This window comes from Perissodus microlepis, chromosome 8 (genome assembly GCF_051167445.1).
Source record: "Perissodus microlepis isolate ML-2025 ecotype Zambia chromosome 8, ASM5116744v1, whole genome shotgun sequence".
NCBI classification, from domain to species: Eukaryota; Metazoa; Chordata; class Actinopteri; order Cichliformes; family Cichlidae; genus Perissodus; species Perissodus microlepis.
In genome coordinates, this window is record NC_140468.1 from 22,009,654 (window position 1) to 22,031,737 (window position 22,084).

Consider the following 22,084-nt stretch of genomic DNA (forward strand, 5'->3'; position numbering starts at 1 on the left):
TTAGTAAGTTATTAATATACGTCAAACTAAGCCCAGTGAGCTTCATTGAATTTTAAACCAGGGGTTTTCACAGAGTTAGAACATTTTTCAGTAAACCCTTCATCATCCTGACACCACCTCTCACAGCACCAGTAATGATTGAGTAACATGACAGATGGACTTAATGTGTCACAGTATGTGTCACATATCAGAGCGTCTACAACGTGGGGATGGTACCACGGACACAGTGTTGATGTTTTAACCTGTCTATATGCACTTTAATAATGCAGCACAGTTTTATAATTTATAGCAAAATATTCCAGAGGAGCCTTTGGTTGCTATGGGTTGCAGACTCCTTAAAATTTACAACTTGAGTTGTGGCTGCTAATTTTGCTAACAATATCGTTGCAGCCATGAAGAAGATGTGGTCATAAAGGGACGGACATGGTCAGCAGCGACACTCCTGTAAGCTGTGGTATGCTCACTTGCTACTGGGGACCCCAAAGTACACCAAGAAAGTGTTCCTCAAACCATTACCATCCTGAACAACTGATAGAAGGCAGTTGTTAGCCTGTGTGAGTCATTAGCCTGAGGAGCTGACAGGAACAACACCCAGTGTGGCCTTCTGCTGCTTTAGCTCATCTGCTTCAGAGTTGAGTGTTCAGAGATGCTCTTCTGCATGACTTAGTCGTAACGAGTGGTTATCTGAGTTACTGTTGTCTTCTGAAGCAGTCTGACCATTCTCCTCTGACCTTTAATATGAGGCATTTTCACACAGAGGACTACTTCACTGGATATTTTCTCCTTTTTGGGCCATTCTCTGTGAGAAATACAGATGGTTGTGTGGGAAAATTCCAGCAGATCAGCAGTTTCTACTCAGACCAGGCCATCTGGCACCCACAACCATGTTCAAAGTCACTTAAATCATCTTTCCTCCCTATTCTGCTGCTCAGTTTGAACTTCAGCAGATCACATGCCTAAATGAGTTGCTGCCATGTGATTGGCTGGTTAGATGTTTGTGTTATAGACCAGTTGACATTTATACCTAATAAAGTGGGGGAAAAAGTGCATGCAATCAGCCGACGTTAGACTGGTGTTCTCCTTTAACTATTGGCAACATAACTGTGGGGTTATATAAAATTTTGAATAAAGTCATACAGGGCCATAAATGTTCTGTTGATACAGCTGCACACTGACAAAAGCACAGACGAGTGACAAATAGAAAGGAAAAAAGCAACATAAAATGTCTCATTAAGGTGGTGCCAGGACATTTTCTCTCAAAAATATTTCCGTATTTAGTGATTTTTTGTTGGTTGTGAAGGATGATGCCTAACGTATTGGTCCAAATTCTGTCCTAGGCTTCCAACTGGAATCAGAACTGCTGAGTGTGAAGATCGCAGGATATGATTCATGCCGTTTTCAGGTGATCAGTAACAAAAGCTAGTACTGATTTGCAGTGATCCTTTTCTGTAAGGGGATAAGTGAACCAAATTTATGCCAAGTTTCTCCACAGCATCATAGAGCCCCTAGATTGCCTCGCTATAGGGGTCTAGATAGACATAGTTTTATTCCTTTAAATTGCCTTCAGTTAAATTTCTTACACGTGAGACATTTAATCGCACTAAGGGTAGTTTTATATTTCAGCAGTGTTTCCAGAAAACAGTTTGAACTGAAATCCTGAAACATGACACCCGTCATTCTCATTTCTGTGATTACTCAACAGTAAGAAAAGGGGAGTGGAGGTTTGTTGGTCGTAGGATAAGTGTCTGCTATTTATGACACAAATGTATTTTACGTTTAAGTCTCTTAACTCTACAGCATAGCATTCCCATCATAGGGATAAGTTGGTTTTACTCTAATGCACTCTGAGGTGAGCCGAGTTCTCCATAAATGTCTCAGCATGTTCAACTTTAAACTCCAATTAAATTAACTACGCCCCAAGTGCAGGGCTTAGGCAACAGCCTTTGGGAGTCCAGCCCCATTAAGCGCACATGACAATGGTCCCAGGCTGACCTGTCCAACAGGAAACAGGGCTTTATCAACAGGAACAGAGTCCCCATCCCGTCCTCAAAGGCCAGTAAAAGGCCCGTCTGTCGTTAAAGCTCAGGGGTGGCCTGCAGCTCTGCCAGCTCTGGCACTTCAGCTGACGACACCACAGCCACATTCCACTCGCGAGTGAGCTAAAACATTTCCAAACCCCAGGTACTATTCACACACAGGGGCACACACACACTTACACACACAAGAGGAAGTATCGCAACTTGGAAAACTGCCATCATTCAAAGTTTCAGAAAACACTGTCCTCACATTCCCAAAGGCTTAAGTTGGCCTTACACATTCTGTTGAATATAAAGTTGCTTAATGCTGCAAATCTGCTCTCAAATATCCACGTTGGGGTTTTGTTTTTGTGTTTTTTTACCAGATTTCAAGGGACTGATGAGTTGCTGATGTTCATTAGCACATAGTTGAACATGTTTAATCAACATGACAGACGTTGTTCATCTGTCGGCCATTCTGATCTGAATACTGTCTCACATTTGCAGTCTTGGTCCGTTTCAGGAGCTTCGAGATGAGCAGAGAAAACCAAATGGATGACATTTGGTTACTTGTTGCTGATTGGTCTATGATTAGTACATTAGCTGATTTACAGTGTGTTTGGTGACAAAGGGCTGAGCTCTTTAAGCACAGACACTGTTTAATACACACCTCTAATCTGTCTAAACAGTATCCGGGGGTATTCAAGGATTTGTGTGTGTGTGTGTGTGTGTGTGTGTGTGTGTGTGTGTGTGTGTGTGTGTGAGAGAATGAGTGACTGCATGGCTGTGTTTGGTCTGTGTTGTCACCTGCTGCCTTTGCCAACACTTCCCAGGCATGAAGTGTTGCTTATGCTGCTGCTGCCTTCACACCAGCCTCAACAGAGATTTGTTCAGATGAGCGAACAGGCAGCAGATTCATTCGCAAATATTCACTTGAATGCTTTTGGTTTATGTGGTCAAACTGGCGTTTCTTACGGAGAATCGCATTTTACAAATGTGACAAATTTTGGAAAAATTACAGTTTATTATATTTCGTTAGCACGTAGGAATGCAAACCATCACTTAAAACACTGACAGATCACTGAATAATATTAAGTTTCTCCATTCAGCAGACCCAATGAAAAATAGCCTTAACAATGAATTGATGCTACTGAGAAATGTTACACTTTTCTTTTGTTATTACTTTGAACATGGATGTCTGTGATTTGTTGTCCCAGTGGTGTAAATAGAATTAAGTGTGTGTGTGTAGCTGAACATGGAAAATACAGAATGAATTTGTTTGGTGACATTTACTTTCAGTTACAGTTTAAAATGCATTGGAAGTGCCAAATACTTCCTCTTTTGGTCATTGGCTGTGTGATGGCCAAACCCATGGCCACACTCCAAAAGTCGGTAACTCCTATGTATTTTCATTTCTTCATTTGAACACAATAACACATGTAGTTTCCAATAAGTTTACTGATTGGTTTTGGATACATTTGTTCTATTTGTAAGGGCACACATTTACTTTACTTATGTATTCATACCAGTTCATTACTTTGTTGGATTTTTGACTAACCTTTGTTTCTTTTACTTCTCACCTGCCATGATCCCTGGGCATTGTCAGACAGAAGCTGGTGGCCAGGGTTTGAAGCTGTTAAATACAAAGAGGGATAATTGGACCGCACCACCACTTCCTGCTGAAGGGGAGAATGTATGTTTTCTTTAATTAAAAACAAAGTATTTGTACTTTAAATTAAATATATATTGAGTTTAGGGTTCAGTAGTTTTGATTTTCTTCTTTGGTCTTTAGTTTATTAACAAACCAGACTGTACTGCATTGTTTGTTGTTTATGATGTGTTTTGTTTCAAAGTGTTGTTTTATTTATCTCACAAATAATAATATGCTATTTTAAAACTTTGCTTTTAGTTTGAGCAGTGTAGTGTAACTAACTTATATATAGTGCTTTTTTGATTTGGATGAATAAAAATAACACAAAATGTAATTGTCCCAATTGCCAGTCTTGGCAGCCGGGGATCAGTCCGCCAGGGCCTCCGCTCCTGGCCGCCACCCGGCACACAATGCACCCGACCCCTATGGTGCCTCCTGCGGGTGGTGGGCCTGCGGGAGGATGGGCCCATGTCCCCTTTTCGGGCTGTGCCACCAGACACTCGCCCTCGGGCACCCTCCCCGGGCCTGGCTCCAGGGCGGGGCCCCGGTAACCCTATCCCGGGCAGGGTAAACTGTTCCCTCGATGTTTTTCTCATAAGGGTCTTCTGAATCGCTCTTTGTCTGGTCCCTCACCCAGGACCAATTTGCCATGGGAGACCCTACCAGAGGGCAAATGACCCCAGACAACATAGCCCCTGGGATCCCTGGTACACACAAACCCCTCCACCATGATGAGGTAGCGATTCCCGGAGAGGGCAGTGGCTGAGGCAAAAACTCGGGTGTGGGAGGAGTTCGGAGAGGCCATGGAAAAAGACTTTCGGACTGCCTCGAAGAGATTCTGGCAAACCGTCAGGCATCTCAGGAGGGGAAAGCGGTGCTCTACCTGCACTGTGTATAGTGCTGGCGGAGCGCTGCTGACTTCGACTGAGAAAATTGTCAGGCGGTGGAAGGAATACTTCGAGGACCTCCTTAATCCCACTGACACGTCTTCCGAGGAGGAAGCAGAGTCTGGGGATGAGGGGAATGACCCGCCAATTTCTGGAGGCGAGGTTACTGAGGCAGTTAAACAACTCCTTGGTGGCAGAGCCCCTGGTGTTGATGAGGTCAGCCCTGAGTTCCTGAAGGCTCTGGATGTTGTAGGGCTGTCCTGGTTGACACGCCTCTACAATGTTGCGTGGAGATCAGGGGCAGTATCCCTGGACTGGCAGACCGGGGTGGTGGTCCCCCTATGTTTTGCCACACCGGAGGGTGTGTTCCAACTACAGGGGGATCACACTCCTCAGCCTCCCTGGGAAAGTCTATGCCAGGGTGCTGGAAAGGAGAGTTCGTCCGCTAGTCGAACCTCAGATACAGGAGGAACAATGGGGTTTTCGTCCTGGTCGCGGAACACTGGACCTGCTCTTTATCCTCTCAAGGATACTTGAGGGTGCATGGGAGTTTGCCCAACCAGTCTACATGCGTTATGTGGACTTGGAGAAGGCATTCAACCGTGTCCCTCGGGGTGTCCTGTGGGAGGTGCTGCGGGAGTATGGGGTGTCTGGTCCATTGTTACGGGCCATTCAATCCCTATACAACCGTTGCAAGAGCTTGGTTCGCATTGCCGGCAATAAGTCGGACTCGTTCCTGGTGGGTGATGGGCTCCGCCAGGGCTGCCCTTTGTCACCGATTCTGTTCATAATTTTTATGGACAGGATTTCTAGGCACAGCCAAGTGGCGGAGGGCTTTCACTTCGGTGGCCTCAGAATCTCATCTCTGCTTTTCGCGGATGATGTGGTTCTGTTGGCTTCATCGGGTGATGGCCTCCAGCTCGCACTGGAGCGGTTCGCAGCCGAGTGTGAAGCAGCAGGAATGAGGATCAGCACCTCCAAATCTGAGGCCGTGGTTCTCAGCCGAAAAAGGGTGGAGTGCCCGCTCCGGGTCGGGGATGAGTCCCTGCCCCAAGTGGAGGAGTTCTCGGGGTCTTGTTCGCGAGTGATGGGAGAAGGGAGCCGGAGTTCGACAGACGGATTGGTGCTGCGGCTGCAGTGATGCAGACGCTGCACCGGTCCGTCGTGGTGAAGAGGGAGCTGAGTGTAAAAGCGAAGCTCTCAATTTACCGGTCGATCTACGTCCCTACCCTCACCTATGGTCACGAGCTGTGGGTAGGCTCCGGGGCAGACCCAGGACACGCTGGAGAGATTATATCTCTCTAAGCTGGAGGAGGTGGCTGGGGAGAGGGAGGTCTGGGCTTCTCTGCTTAGGCTGCTGCCCCCGCGACCCGGCCCCAGATAAAGCGTATGAAGATGGATGGATGGATGGATGGATGGACAAAATGTAATTAGTTTTAATTTGCAATACATTTTTATAGTTTGAGACACTCAGACCTGCATTAAAAATATTTTAAGTTTTCATTATAAGTTGTAACTAGTTGTTCACTAGTATGATTTATGTTCTTATATTTTTATACTGACAAAAGTTTTGTACGTTTACATAGGGGAGGCTTTAGCTCAGGAGGTAGTGCAGATCACCTACTTAATCAGAAGTTCTGTATGCCAACGCAAGATACTAAACTCCAAGTTGCTCTCCGATGGATTCAGAGTGTAAATGTATATGAATGTTACATTTTTTTAAAAAAGTAGTTGATTGTAGGAAAACAGGTGCTTGTGTGAATGGCTGAACGAGGCATGTTCTATTAAACACTTGAGGTAGACTAGAAAAGGGCTACACAAGAACCAGTCAACCATTTACATATATTTTGATCCTAAAACTTGTTCTTTTCATTAAGTAAAAAGTTCATATTCTAAACGAAGCTTTTTCCATTCATAACACACCTGTGCAAACTGGTTTTTAGCACCCCGACACTGCTGATCTATTAGGGTTTTCCTTCACAACAATGAATGGGCTACACAAGATGGACTACAGCCCAGGAGCAGAAGACCACACTGTCTGTGAAAACTGGGGCTACAGTTCACACAGGCTCACAACATCCATCCTGCCTTGTATGAACAGTTCATGCTGCAGGTGGTGATGGAGATATTTTCTTGGCATATTTTGGGTCCCTCATAACAAACTGAGCACAGTTTAAACACCACAGCCATGTCCTTTGTGTATTGCAATGTAATTAATCAGTATCTTGCTGCTATCACCCTGCACTGGCCTGATGAAATCATGTTAGAAAGTATTAATAGATTTGGACTTTTAACTGCAGTTATCTCGGTTGATACACTATCAGCATTAAGTCAGCACTTCAGTTTGCAAAGCTTGTTGAGATGTTACAAGTAAAAATTGTATTTTGTTCATCTGCAGACTCATGTGGAGGCTGTTTTCTAGATTTGTTTTTCCAATAAATTTTTGTTTGGGCTTGCTGGTTGTCTAGATTTAAAGACTGCTCTCTTCATTGTTGCTGGAGGTCGAGATACCAAATATTATTCCTGTAGATTTGCCCGAGTATTATTATTATTATTTTGTAAAGACCACTTTCCCAAGCATCTCATCTCTCTTCTGCATCAATTTTTAATCTTTTTTTCTTACACAATCTCAGATCCTCCTGTTCATCCCTATGTTTTTGCCACCCCCCCTCTCTTCAAGGCTTCCCTTACATCTCTCTTCTGTCTCCCTCCTTCACCCCATCCCAAGATAAACAACCCCTGTTCTGAGGCATCTCAGCTATTTGTTCAAAAAAGCTCACAAGTTTTTGGATGCCATTCAGGACCATGTCCCCGAAGGGAGGCAAGATTACAAATTTAGTGCTTTTTTACAATCTCTCCCTCTGGTTTTCATTTTTCTTGGTCTAAGCTGCACTGCCCCCCCCCCCCCCCTCCCCCCCCCCTCCCAACTCTCTCACGGCTTGTACGCCTCTCAAAACTCGCAATCCCTGGATTTAAGAGTCTTGATGCCTTACCGCTTTTATTTTTAACCTCCTGCTTCTCCTGTCCCGCTCGGTCTGGCAGTACAGTCTTTAAACCTTCTGGTTTATCAAATGGTGATTTATGTGATGTCTCCTCTGATTAACACATGGGGCGAGAAACTGACGTGAGAACATGACTTATCACGGCTCTGGGCAGCTTGTGTCGAGTCCCTTTGAGAGTCACACGCAAACACACACTTCAGTGACTCTGTGGCCAAACATTCCCAATTTGGCACTTGCTTATCGCTGCCTTGTTTGGAAAAGCTTTTTTGTGAAGTGTACATTTCTCCAATGAATGCATGCAAACGTGTGAGTTTAGGTCTTTTGGGGATTTAGGGGATTCCAGAATGTGACAAACACACACTTTATTCTGTGAAAATACATACAAGTACACATTATGTAACCTGCTGCACTCACATGCTGAGATCCTCTTTTTGTACATGACACACACACAAATATGTACAGCATGAAGGGCCCTGTATTTAAACTATGGCCACCAGTCCTTGATGTAGATACAGATCACTGTTTTGCTTTTTCCTCAGCATGACGACGGTGTAATTATAACCATCCAAAGAGGAAACAGAAGAGAGCAAGATCGGGGAAAGTTGGGTATCGCCGCACAAGCAGTCCAGAAGACAGAGGGAGGGACGGCAGCCTTTCCCCTCGTGAACCAGAGTGAACCTCTCATTGTTTTTATAGCTAAATATTTCCCCTGCGAGCACCAGTGGCAGCAGTGAGGGTGAAAAAAATATATTTATGTCTGTGTCTTACTCAAAAATGCACAACCAAACCACCCTCCTGCCTCATAAGTAGGTGTGTGACGGCAAACATCAGCACATGACGCGCTTGTTAACTGCCTACTATGATTTACTTGGTGTCAGAGAGTGTCAGAGTCGCTTGTCTGGCTTCAACTAATTTACCTGTGGCTTGTTTCTTCAGTGAGTCTTTCCAAGTGCTGTCTGGAAAAGAAAATATTCGACTGCGATCTTTGTCAGTTGGAGTGTGCAAATGATGGCAATTGATGCATCTGGTGAAAGAATCAGCAATCACAGAAAAATTGTTTGTCGTGGGTTTGGATTAAATAACCATTCTGAAAAATATCACTACAGTATATATTATACTGTATATATTGCAGGCTTCCTTTTATGATACACTGTTAATGCACTAATAACACTTTAATGCATCTCTTCCCAAACTTGACTTATCAGAGTAAGTAAGATTTTCTTCTTTAGTTACACAGGTATCAATATGTGTTTCAGATGAATGTAAAGTGTTCAAATGCTCGTTCTTATAATTATCTACTGAGCCAATCACATGTAGCAGTTCAAGCATGTAGACATGGTCAAACTGACCTGCTAAAGATCAAACTGAGCATTAGAATAGGGAAGAAAGATGATTTAAGAAATTTTAAATGTGGGATGTTGCTGGTGCCAGATGGACTGGTCTGAGTATTTCAGACACTGTTGATCTACACAGCTATCTCTAGGGTTTACAGAAAATGTTCAGAAAAAGAGAAAAAATGAATGTCTCAATGATGCCAGAGGTCAGAGGAGAATCTCTAGACTGGCTTGAGCTGATAGGAAGGTGACGGTAGCTCAAATAACCACTAATCACAGCCAAGCTACAGAGAAGAGCATTTCTGAACATACAACATGTTCAACACATTGAAGCAGATGGACTACAGCAGCAGAAGACCACACTGGATGCTGCTCCTGCCAGCTCAGAACAGCAAACTAAGGCTGTAAATTCATACGTGCTCAGTAAAAAACTCGGACAACAGAAGATTGGACACTGCCTTTTGCAATGAATCTCTGTGTTTGTTGCAACATCTGATGGCAGTGTCAGAATTTGGCAAAAACAACATGACAGCATGGATCCATCATGCCGTATATCAACAGTTCAGGCTGGCAGTGATGTGATGATGTGGAGGATATTTTCCTGGCACACTTTAAATCTTTTCCACAAAGAGGCAGTTCTGAAGACAAAAAGGATGTCCAACCCAGTACTATAAGATGAGTGAAGCTTTACAGTATTGTTGCATTAGTTAACCAACTCTATGATTCATGCAATTAAGTGTAATTCTTTCTCGCTTAATGCTAGCTCTGCTGTATTTATTGGAATCCCACATCATGGTATCCAGTGCTTTACATAATGTTGCACCGCATCTGCATAAAACTTGTAATGTGATATAGTGTAACGATAGGAAACGAAAGCAAAAGAGATCTTGGCTGACCAGGGATTTTTTTCTGGTCATATAACACGCATTAGTCTTCATCCTGAAAGCCTAAGCTGTCCATCTTGCATGTCCACAAGTTCGCTTAGCAGTCAAAAGTGTAAACCCCCCAAACTACACTTCCAGCTCATACAGCAATACGAATTTAATGTTAGTCATGCATTTAAATTAACAGGTGTTAGGATGCTGACTTGTTGCTCTCAAAACCTTAGCCCTAGTCAGCTCGTGACGTACTGTTAGTTTGATTAGCAAGCTAACATGAACTGATAAACTCAGCTTAGTTGCTTCAAGCACACAGGTATGAAATGAACTGTCAATCTTTTTCTTGGTCTATCCGAACTAAATATGGATTTCGGTGATAAATCTGCCATGATTGTAAAATGCATGTTTTGTACAAGAACTGCATCTAAGTGGAGCGGGGTTACGCAGACTGTAGATTCAAAACACCCTATGGCATAATGACATTTAAAAAGCATACAGTAAAGTAAGAAAAGGGCATCAATGTGTGGAAATGATGTCAAGTTGCAAAAAAAAAAAAAAAAGCATTCAGAAGAGGGAATACGGGGGGCTTACGGAGGAAGGTGTGAGTGGAGTGAGTTGAAGCAGGATGAATAATTCACAGACTAAAAAGTTGGGAAGACTTTCCAGGAAGCAACTTTCACACAGTGCAAAAGCCTGCCAGAAACGCTGAAACCATTTCCAGCAGCAAAAGCCCAAGAAACCTGACCAATTTCCAAAGTCATTTTCAAGCCAGCCATGAACTGTAACATATTTGCATTTGAGACCAGAGACATTTTCAGGTAATGAACAACAGCCCTCTGAAATTATAAGTAATGGTTTGGAAAGTAAAAAAGGTCTCCCTCCCAAAATGTGCCGCAACATTACAGAAATATGTACTACTTTTATAATGAGTGTGCTTACAGGAATGGCTTTGTTTTGGGTCATCTTATTACTTTGCCGCTGCTTGACCCATAAAGGTAGACCTCAAAAAAGCATCTGGACACTGCTAACGTAGAAAGAAAGTAAAGCTTAACCCTGCTTTTTGAGTGGCCTGTTGCCAGAAGACACTGCTCGCTATGATCCGAACTCTCACTTTCAATCAAAGCCGAACTTAATTCACTTTAAATTCTCAGTCTAAGCAATAACTCTTTGTTGCACTGGTGCACTTTGCAGTCGGCATTGAGCACTAGTTAGTAAATCCTTTCTCTACTCCCCAGCAGCCAGACTGGTTTAAATTAGGGCTCTCCAACTTTTAGCGTCCAGTCCGCTAATTTGACTCTTAGAATAACAGCAGCTACTGTGTTTTTCAGGAGTCTGGAACCAAACGTCTGTCTGGGGAGTCTGCAGTGGACACAGGTGCTCTCTCTCTCTCCATGACTCTGTCTGAATGATGTGTTCAGGGACCTTCTTGCTATTTTAGTGGAAACAATCCCAAATGTCTTGTTTTCATCAAGACTGTTTCCTGATTGGATCTCTATACTCGCTGGCATGTCTGTGGATTTGGCAGCACGAGTGTGTTTTTCCCTGTGCGCTCATGTGGTTGCGAGTCTATGTTTTGTATACATGTGTGTGTGGGGCCAGTCTGGCACGTAACACCTTTTCAGATTATGCAAGAAAACATCAGCTCACAAAAGACTTATAAATACCTATCAGCTGTTATGCTTTTCTGTCATATATGTGCTGTTACAATGGTTGATGCTGTTTTATATAATGAGGTCAGGATATTTAAAAGTAACCCCGTGAGCCGGGGGGCATTCAGACTGCTCTAAATGGCTTTTTTCAGACTGTGAGTGAACTGAGCTGCTGCCCTGTGGAACAGAATAAGATCAATAAAGTTCAGGTTAAAGTTACTATATTTGTACCCAGAGGTAGATTTGTTCTGCGCTAAGTGGGTCGTCCATCCTGACGCTCGCATTTTCTAAACAAACACAGACAACAGATAAACACAATGCATCATAATGAAGAGATAAATAACAATCTGACTCCTTTGACTAATGACTGCTGGAACAAAGCTATTTTTAAGCCTTGTTGTTGTGCACTTTGGGACTAGAACCGAGCTGTCAAGTAAAATCAAAGCAGCCAGCCAGTGTGACTGTCTGGCGTACGGGGATGATAGGTTCAGCTGTGGCTCACCAATCAGTCTATTAGACCATTTAACAAATAGACTGAGTTAGTGAGTATCTGTTCTTTACAGACACATATCCAAACCATGACCATGAAAGGGATAAGAGAAAAAACACCTTAAAATAAAAGCATAATGGCTTTCTCAGTGTGGAAATGAGAGATTCTTCTCAGACATGATAGACGTTGGCGCCTGATAGCCATGATAGACAGTTTGCTGCAAAGGTCAGATTTGAATCAATAAATGTTCCATGATATTTATAAGGCTGAATACCATCGACTGTCTGTCCCTTAATGGTCATGATCTACTCTGTCTGTGTAGATTTCATACAGGACATCAGAAGAGAAGACAGCTCATTTCAGCCCAACAAGTCATCAGCAATCTTCCTTGGCAGCAAGCTTCATCACTATTAATTTTTTTTAACTTAAATTAGAATTCAGCCATAATAAAACAAAAGCAAATAGAAGAAATTAAAGTATTATATACATATATCCTCATGTACATTATTTACACATTAATGCATAGATACCCTCAAATATACGAGCAGATGAGATCCAAGCTCCTGCTTTGAGTATTTACAGAAAATGTATTTTATTTTGTAGCGTTACATCAAAACATTCTTCTGACAATAATAGAGAGAAAACTCCAACAATCAGATAAACCCTTATGAGCAAGCACTTGGCAAAAGTGGGAAGGAAAAACTCCCATTTAACAGGAAGAAACTTCCAGCGTAATCAGGCTCAGGGAGAGGCAGCCGTGTGCCATATCTGGTTGGATTTGGACGGAAGACAGGGCGAAACTGTGAAAGAGAGCCTGAGTTTAATAATAAGTAATGACTAAATGCAGAGTGGTGCATAAACACAGAGTGAAAAGATGTGAATGACACCCAAACAGTGATTCAGGCCTAGACTGCTCCAGCCAAGCCCATTGCACTGTAACTAAGGGAGGGTTCAAGATTACCTGATCCAGCCCTAGCTTTATCAAAAATAGAGTTTTTAGACTAATCTTGAAAGTAGAGAGAGTGTCGGTCCCCTGAATCCAAACAGGAAGCTGGTTCTACAGAAGAGATCCTCCGATTCTACTTTTAAATATCCTAGGTACCACAATTAAGCCTCCAGTCTGAGAGTGAAGTGCCCTGTTTGTGTGATATGATATTATGAGGTCTAGATATTCTCCCCATTTTCTATACCTTATCTCTAACCTTATAATATGTCTCTCTAACCATAGATATATACCATAGAAAGCTTCTTATATGACATTTTTTCAAATGCTGCAACTCTAGCAATCCCACAGGCCCATTCTTGGACTGAAGGTCCAAGAATGGGCCTCTATTTCTCGGCTAAGACTCCTCTATTTCTCGGCTAATGTCGTGTGAAAATCTTTTTCTTCTTTTGTCCTCATTTGAATACATTTTCTTGTAATCAGTGATTATATATTTTGCCTTGGTTGTGTTTAAATGAAGGTAAGACCGACCGCACCGTTTAACAAAATCAGCTACGGCTGACCTCACTATCCTGGAGCTGACTAACATTAACATCAGCATTCTTGTTTAATCTACACAAACACCTAAACACAGTGGCCAAGAAATAGTAAGGCACATTTAAATTTGTAATTTTAACACTGCGGCTTTTGTGTGTATGAAATCAGATATAACATTTAAATTGCTGAGCATGAAGTGAGCTGGCAGGCCGATATGTTGAATGCAGCTAGCAGGTTGTGAGCTTCTTATTCAAGCTATTCGCTTTTTATCAGAGTGGTATTATTATCATTTAACTTGCACTTTTTGTGAAACTCAGCCTCACAGATAAAGCCTAGTCCCAGACTTCAAGGAAAAGACAGTGAAGATGACCAAAGAATTTACCCATAATCCATGACTGTGAAACTGAGCCGCAACATAATGATTTTCTCAGACGTCTAATAAAAAACTGACATTTACTTTTTGAAAAAGAGAGCAGTCATGTCTTCACAATGCACCCAAACCCCCAAAAATGTGCAAAGTCTACTTTCCCACCAAAGAAAACCAGCTCGCTCTAAGTGTAATCACACTGTTTGATATACTACAAACCATAGAGGCCTCTGTTGGAAATCCCCACAATTCCTGGTTTCGTTTTTCATACCCCAACTCTTCTTTCTCTACTCCACCCTCCACCCTTCACCACCTCCTGCTCCATTCCTCATCAGTCAACATTCACACGTATCCGAGCGCGCACATATGCACACTGTAAATGTGGCTCTCTTGCATTCGTCAAAGTGGGATGCGACGCTGATTAGCTTCCTGGCAGGAACGCTACCACCCACCCCCTGAGTCGAGGACGGGTTCCTCCTGGAGGGCCCTAGAGTGGGTGGAGATCTGTAGCCGCTGCTGTTTGTTTGCACTGTGTCCTTATTTCCGTGAATTCTGCGCTGACAGGAAGCGTGGAGGGGAGACGGGACAATGGGCTATTGTGAGACCACGCTTTATGTCAGTACAGTCTAAAACAGGAAACCACACTAAGACGTACGCATGCATGCACAAACTCAAAGTTGCCCTCACAAAGACTGTCATGTTCCATGTCCAGTTTTTAAGCGGGGACAGAATATTTTCTGAAGATGTAACAATCTTTGAGTCTTTAAGTAATTTCAAATTTCACCTGCATTCTGAACCTAAACTAAGCCTCAACCAAACAGCTACCTCTTAAGAGATGACAGAAAATGTCTTTCTATTCAGGAATTTCAAGCTAACAACGAATATGAACCATACATACTGGTATACTTCACCTTTGATGTGGGAGGGTCTCTTATATTCTTTTTAGACGTGGCTATGTAACTAAAAGCTATTTTTTATGTCTCTATGGTCAAGCCTAATCTTCATTCATAGCTTGGTTGCTGACCTTTGAACACTGTGCATGTTGGAGCGTCACATCTTTGTAGTATTTCTGTTTAGCCAGCTGGAGAAACAATTAGCTGAACGGTGCCACGAAGGCAGGGTTCAAAATGTTATATTCCTGTTTCTGAACCAGAAAAAACAGAAGCTACATCAATCTTTAAAAAAAAGAAGACAACCGAAAATACTAAATAACAACAGATAGAACTGCAACTTATTGTAGACTTTCTTGTTGCGGAGCCTCAGCTCATTTACTGTTTGAAACAGGCTGATCTTTAAGGCCACCCTCCTCTTCTGGTTGGCTGCAAACAAAAGATTTGAACAGCAGGTGGGTGAGACTCCCGTGATCACAGAAATAGTGTGTCTGACATGACTACATTATGGACGAAGGTCTAAACATGGACCGATACATTACTCCACATGAAAGAGGAGTCTTTACTGTTCATTTTCTTTTGGCCGATCCTTTTAGAGGTTGTCACCGTGGAGCCTATAGTGGATCATCTATCTCCAGCTCACCCTACATCCCCTCCTTCACTACATCCATGAATCTTCTCTGTGGTTTTCCACTTTTCCTCCTGCCTGGCTGCTCCTCTCCTTCACGCACATGTATTCTATCTTGGTTTTGCTGATTTTCATCTCTCTTCTCTCCACCATACCGCCAACCCTTCAGACTCTTCCACCTGCTCCTTACTCTCACTACTAATCACAATGTCATCTGAAAACATTATATAATAAACATTATAGATAGACAGCTTGTCCATCACCACTGTAAACAAGAAGTGACTCAGAGCCGATCCCTGATATAGTCCCACCCTCACCTTGAACGCATCTGTCACTCCTACCCCTAAACTCCATCTCTGCCTCCCTGTCCTCGTACGTGTCCTACACCACCCTCAAATACTTCTCTGCCAGCCTCCACAGTTCCTCTTTTGGCAACCTATTATCTGTTTTTTCTAGATCCACAAAGACAGTGAAACTTCTCCTTACCTTTTCTATACTTCTCCATCAACACTCTCAATCTCACATCTGTCATGCCTTTTCTCAGCATGGAGCCACGCTGCTGCTCACTGATCATCATTTCTTAACCTACAACTTGTTCCAGTAATTGTATTGTTCTATGCTATGGCCAGTTAGCTTTACCATACCTCCACAGGTATATTAAGTTGACCAACAACCTTTCCACTCTTCATTCACTTCATAACTGCCCTCACTTCCTCCTCACTAGTCCTCTGCACTTCCTGGTTCACTAACTTTCCTCTACATGTCCTCTTCTTGCTTTCATTGTCTCCATTCATGAGCTACCCAGAGTACTCCTTCCACTTTTTCAACAGACTCCCTTTAGTTGTTACTATGTTTCCATCCTCCAACCTGCTGCACATCCTTCCCAGCTCATTCTTTGGGTCTAGGCAATGATTCAAGTCTTTATCCCCTTCTAATGTCCTCACAGAAAACTCACTCCAAAATTTTTCTTTGCCTTTGCCACTTCTGTGTTTACCATACACCGAGCCTCCCAGTACTCTTGTCTCCTCTTCAAACCAGGGAAATAGTGCTGATAATACATTGTTTTAAACTTGTATTGGTCAGGCTGTGACCACAGCAATGTCACCTTTCAGGTTATCGGGGAGAGCCGAGCCCTGAAGCTGGATGATGTATGGCTTCACACAGACTCTCAAAAGAGTCAAAGGAAGGGGAAGATACAGGAGAAGGGCGGCTATTTACAGACCAGAAATACATGCCAGAGTAACGCAGTTTTCTGTGCATGTGTGCATGTGTGTGTGTGTACATGCAGTTGAGTGTGGATTCTTTTGTCAAAGCCTGTGAATCTAAAGGTGTGACAACACAGACGCTTATATAAACTGTACTAAATGTTTACTCAGTTAATCCACTGGTCAGTGATGTACAAGGCCCTGGTAGGAGATCAGAACAAAGGCTCATATGTCTTTGTGCTGTGAGAAATGTCAGTGTGTGACCTCTGTGGTCTTTGCATATGGATGATTGACCTAGAAGACTGAACCTGTGTGCGCTGCCTTCACTCACACACAAACACATCAGGCGTGCCTCTGATCTAAAGCATGAACAAAATCCCAGTCATGCTAACCAAAAACATGCTCCAGGAGTGTTTGGACAGATTGCTAAGTGGTTATCTAAGCTGGACTGCACCGGGTGCCGGCGTCTGTCTGCAACTCACTGTAATTATTTCTCAGTATGTTTGCCCTGGTGGCATTTAAATGACAACGTGTAAATGCAAGTGGTCAGGCTGCAAGTGTGAAAATAGCTGTTGATTGAGGTTTCTATTTCAATGTGATGAGGAAGAAAGGGGTTTTACTGCTTTCGTGTGAGTAAGAGTGAGAGCTGTATTTTGTCACATTCGGGGTGATGGGTATTGCTTGGATTTAAATGGGAAAAATAACAGTATGTGATGCTTTCAAGCTAACAAGTGGAAAAGCCTGTTGCTTCAAAATTAGTACAAATAGCTGCGTTGACATGATGATGACAATTGTCGGTCTAATTTGATACCACAGCTGATTAGTGCTAAAGTCAGGAATTCTCCCAGAGACTGTTTTTAAAGGGTTTATGTAACCACCACAGCATGACCCATTGGTTTATAGGCTATCTTTCTGAAGTCTGCTGTTCTGGCATTTTGACTTTTGACTTGTTGTTTTTCTTTGGACAAGCAGGAAGCGTAGACCTCTAAGTTAACAGCTAATGCTAACTAGCCTGATTAGCAAGGTACATCCACAGACTGTAGACCTCATATGAAAAATATTTCAATTTCACTGACTGCAAAAAATAAAATCTAGAGGGCCTAGAGACTGAACAGCGACCCAGTGGCACTAGGGGAAAATGTGCATTCTCGGACCATTTGCTGGAGGTTGACAGTAGCTGCAAGGTAAAACTGGTCAGCTGACCAATTAAGCTAGCAGCCCTTACTTGTTCCTTTCAACAACCTTAAATATTAGGAAGGAGACAGAAACAAGATCTCACAAGCAAAGCAGTTTTGGTGTAAGGCAGTAAACATGTATTTTTGTACTGTAGAGTCATCATGGGAGTGTGTGAGGATTCGGAGCCTGCTTCAAGTGGAACTGCCGATTTTCTCTTATGACTTCTTTTTTAAGCTCTGGTGGCTGCCACTTGAATTCTTCACATATGCCCTTAAATGTAATTTGTTGCCACTAGGGATAATGCATGATGCTATCACACTGAGCACAGCAGCTGTTGCATTAAAAGGTCAAACTAGTACTTGCAAGCATTGAGTAAAAGGGCATTTGTGAGCCAGGAGGATTTTCTGTAGGTGAAGTGTCTTTTTTTTTTTTTTTTTTTTTACAGTGCACCATTTCTAACAACTTGTAAGTAACAGAGTTTTTGTTTATTCCAAAGGGGATACACTTCTAAATTGTCTTACTCTTTTTTAATAGACTTTATATTTTACTTACCATTCTTTCATCATACTAACCAGGAAACATTCACTTCAGGATCCCCTACTTATCTCAGCTTTTGGTAACATCTTCAAAAGGGGCACATGTCAGAGCCATTTTCATCAAGTGCAGATGTGGGGTGGAGAAAGGTGACTGTTACCAGTGTTGCACTGCTGTACTGAACAAGTTAAAAAGAGGTCCGTAAAGAGGTCAAAGAGCCGCTCTCCACCGTTTTAAAGATGGAGCCAAGCGCAGTTGTGGGATGACTCTGTGAAGAATGGTAGACAGTTGCCGCTGATGTTTTAATTAGGACTACATTTCTTAATCAGCTCGCAGAAACAACAGTGGATAAGAAGAAGTACGACTGTTACAGTGACTTTCAGTCTTTTCCCAGCTCAGCTCTGGTTTGGGGCCCTTTTCTTTTTCGCATCGTTTTCTTGCCCTGCTTGTGTGATTGCCTGTCTCCTCATGGCCCACTGCCCAGCCACCACTGGGTAGCATTCCTCACCCTGAGCCAACTGGAAGAAAGGGGTCGAAGGGGGGGAGAGGAGAAGGACAAATCCAAGGAATGAGGGGAAGAACCACAGTAGGTCTTCTACTACGTTATATATCTGTGATCTCGCTGAAGAGGCGAGGAGCAATTTTTTCTGCTCTTTCCAGAGTTTTCACAGCGCCCACAGGTCATAAACCTTCCTCTTCAGCTCTTCTGTTTATAGTCACATCCACTCAGTCTCAGACAGCTGCTCACTCATTACAACACTCTCACTCATGCCACAAGAAACCCACACAGTTTGACCATGCAGGGATCTACTAAAATACACATAGCATGCAAGAACCCATAGGGTTACTTTCTTTTTTTTCACAGTGGGGAATGAAATGCCATATCTTGAAGGTAACTTATGATGCCTGTGCTGCTGCTGAGGTGCAAAAATAAAGGATTTGCTGAGAAAGCAGACTGGACTCCACCCTGCCCTTCAGCTCTTATTTCTTCTGTGTGTGTGTTTGTGTGAGTTCTAAAACTTGTAGGAACTTGTGTGCACGGCAGTACAGAGGATTTTGTGTGTGTGTAGTGTGTGTATGTGTGTGGCAAGTTCTTTGGGAACTACTGGCAGATGGAGTAAGACTGTGGGCATAGAGAGATGGATAGAGAGCTTGGCACAGCCTGCAACCCAAGCCACACTGCAACAGAAGAGCCACGCATACAGTCCTCTCGCTTTCATTTCTCTCTCCCAGTCTTCGTCTAGTGTTTTCACTTTATTTGTCCTTCCTCTGTACTGGTATTCCTCAGCGTAGATCGCCTTCTGTCTCGGTACACTGCAGTCAATGCATTCCTTCCTGTGATCCCACTGAAACCCCTTTTTAAAGTAATAAAAATCACACACTGAAGAAAACACAAAACAATCCAAGCCCTTGCAGCTAAAGTGTGTGAAATAAAATACTGTGACTGCAATACTCAAAAGAATCTAATAGGACTTAATATCTCGATTCCTATGATAAGTCAGGACTCTTTGTTGTAGACAGTGAGAATAGAGTACCATCACCACAGAATCTGAAGTCTGGAGGTTTGTGGCATCCCCAGACAGACCATAGACCCTGTGTCATTTGCATCCCTTCTGTCTTTGTGCAGCATAGTTATTTTCTTTATTTTAAATCCAGATGCAATTGATGCTTTGATGCAGTTGCTCATGGAAAGTAGGACCTCTTTAAAGGAAGACATTGTGCCAGTTTGCTGGTCTGTAGGATTCAGATGTGTTCCTCTCTGAGACGAACATGGCAGCATAGCTTAGGTTTCCACAATGTCCTTTATATAGATGAGACCAAAATGGATATATTTGGCCTTAATGCATGAAAACTCAACACAGCTGCAACTGTCTACCATAAACACTTCATGCCAACTGTCAAGCACGGTGGTGAAGAGGTGATCATTTGGACTTTGCAGCTACAGGACCTGAGCACCTTGCATTCACTGAGCCAACCATGATCTCCTCCTAGAGTCAAATGTGAAGGTATCTGTCCAAAAGAGTCAAGTTGTTGCCATGGCCGAGTGAAAGCCCAGAGCATAACCTGACTGAAATGCTGTGGAGTTACCTTATGAGAGGTGTGTTTAACCGAATGTCCACCAAACACAATGAACTTCTCAAGAAGAATAGACTAAAATTCTTCCATAACAATGTGAAACTGATAAATGTGACACAGAAAACTATCACAAGCTTCAACTTTCAACTTATTGATGCTAAAGGTTGTTTTACTGCAAGCTATGAAATCAATGTGTATATTGCATAGTACCTTGGTATATTATGTAAACATTATTATGACATTTGTCATATCCTTGAACCTTTTTAAATCAGTAGTGTAAATTTTACTGGATTGGTTTTATGACATGAAAGTTGCCCCCAAACCCATGCACCTGGGCGAAAGGAGCTATTCACTGAGGGAGCTTGGTTTTACAGAGCATATCCAATGCCTGCTGGGTAAATTTAAGGAGAATAAAATAACGGAGCAAATGCAAAAAAGGAACAAGATTTCCCTTTGTGGGTTAGCAGGTACAGAACAAAAATCAAAGAAAGGAAACCTTCCTCAGATTATCTGCAGGTATATGAACCTGAAGAAGTCTTCTTTTTTTTTTTTAAATCCACCACAAAATATAACATAGAAAATTCATGCAAAGTATTCTGCGTACATGCTGCTGCTCCCCTGATTTTCCCTCCATCTGAGTCACTGACGTCTAACACAAAAACAATGTCTTCATTGTAACTGTTTGACACTTCTTTCCAACTTTACTTTGGCAAGCTGATGAAAACTTAGTCCAGGGAGAGCTCTTCAATTGGCTTTTCAGAAGCACTTACATATGATTTGGGAAAGATACTGAGAGAAACAAAAATATCTGGTAGTCTTTAAAAAGTTGTATAATTAGATCAGTGGCTTTAGGCTGCAGTGGAAAATATTTGCAGCACAGTGTAATGACAGACAAAGAGGAGAAGGAACGGCTGGACGAGCACTCATAAAACACAGGCGCACAGTAAGCCAGAACTGAACGCAACCACACAGCTTAAGATAATTAGATAATGGAAAGGCACTTAATGGTCCCATCAGTGTTTTCCTTCTCACACCTCCTCCATAAAATGATTAATTTAGAATTCAGGAATGTGTGTTCACTGTTTAGTCTTCAGCCTCTCCGGATTGTAACCCCTGACCCAACCAGATCACTAGAACGCCTCTGAAAACCATCAAGCATCTGCTTATCTAAACTATCCTTCGCCAAGGGACGCTCTCCTCATCATTCAATCTCCTTCCATCCTTAACCAGAACTCCACTAACAGGAGACTTCTTTTTCACCCGTGCAGACTCTAACAGGCCGGACAGGCATTTCCTCTGGGTGGGACCTGAGAGCAGAGACATTCTTGAGCCAGGCACCTCCACTTCCTGTCTCTGTTAACGCTGCACTGAAAGACAAACTGTCTGGACCTGTGCTTATTTTACACTTTATTTGAGGCGGTTAAATAGAGCACAAAAGCAGATTGGCTTTAAATTGCAATATCACTGATGTTGAACGTAAACAAGAGTGAGACGTGCAAGCTCACAGTCGTAGAGAACGTGGAGAGAGCACAACATTGCTGTGAACACAACTAAATGATGCGACACAGAAAACTGCAAACCATAAGATAACGATGCAATGCTGAAACATAAAAGCTAAATGAAGAATTTGAACCAATACATTTTTATGATTTCATTCATGAGGTTTAAAGTCAGCTATCACATTCCCCATCCTTCTCATTACTACTGTATTCCATTCCACTTTACCTCCCACAGGCAAACTTCCATATCATATCTTTTATCTGAAATTCAAATTTCAGCTGTGGGAAAAAGTTAAGATAGACAATAAGACACTCAACTTCAT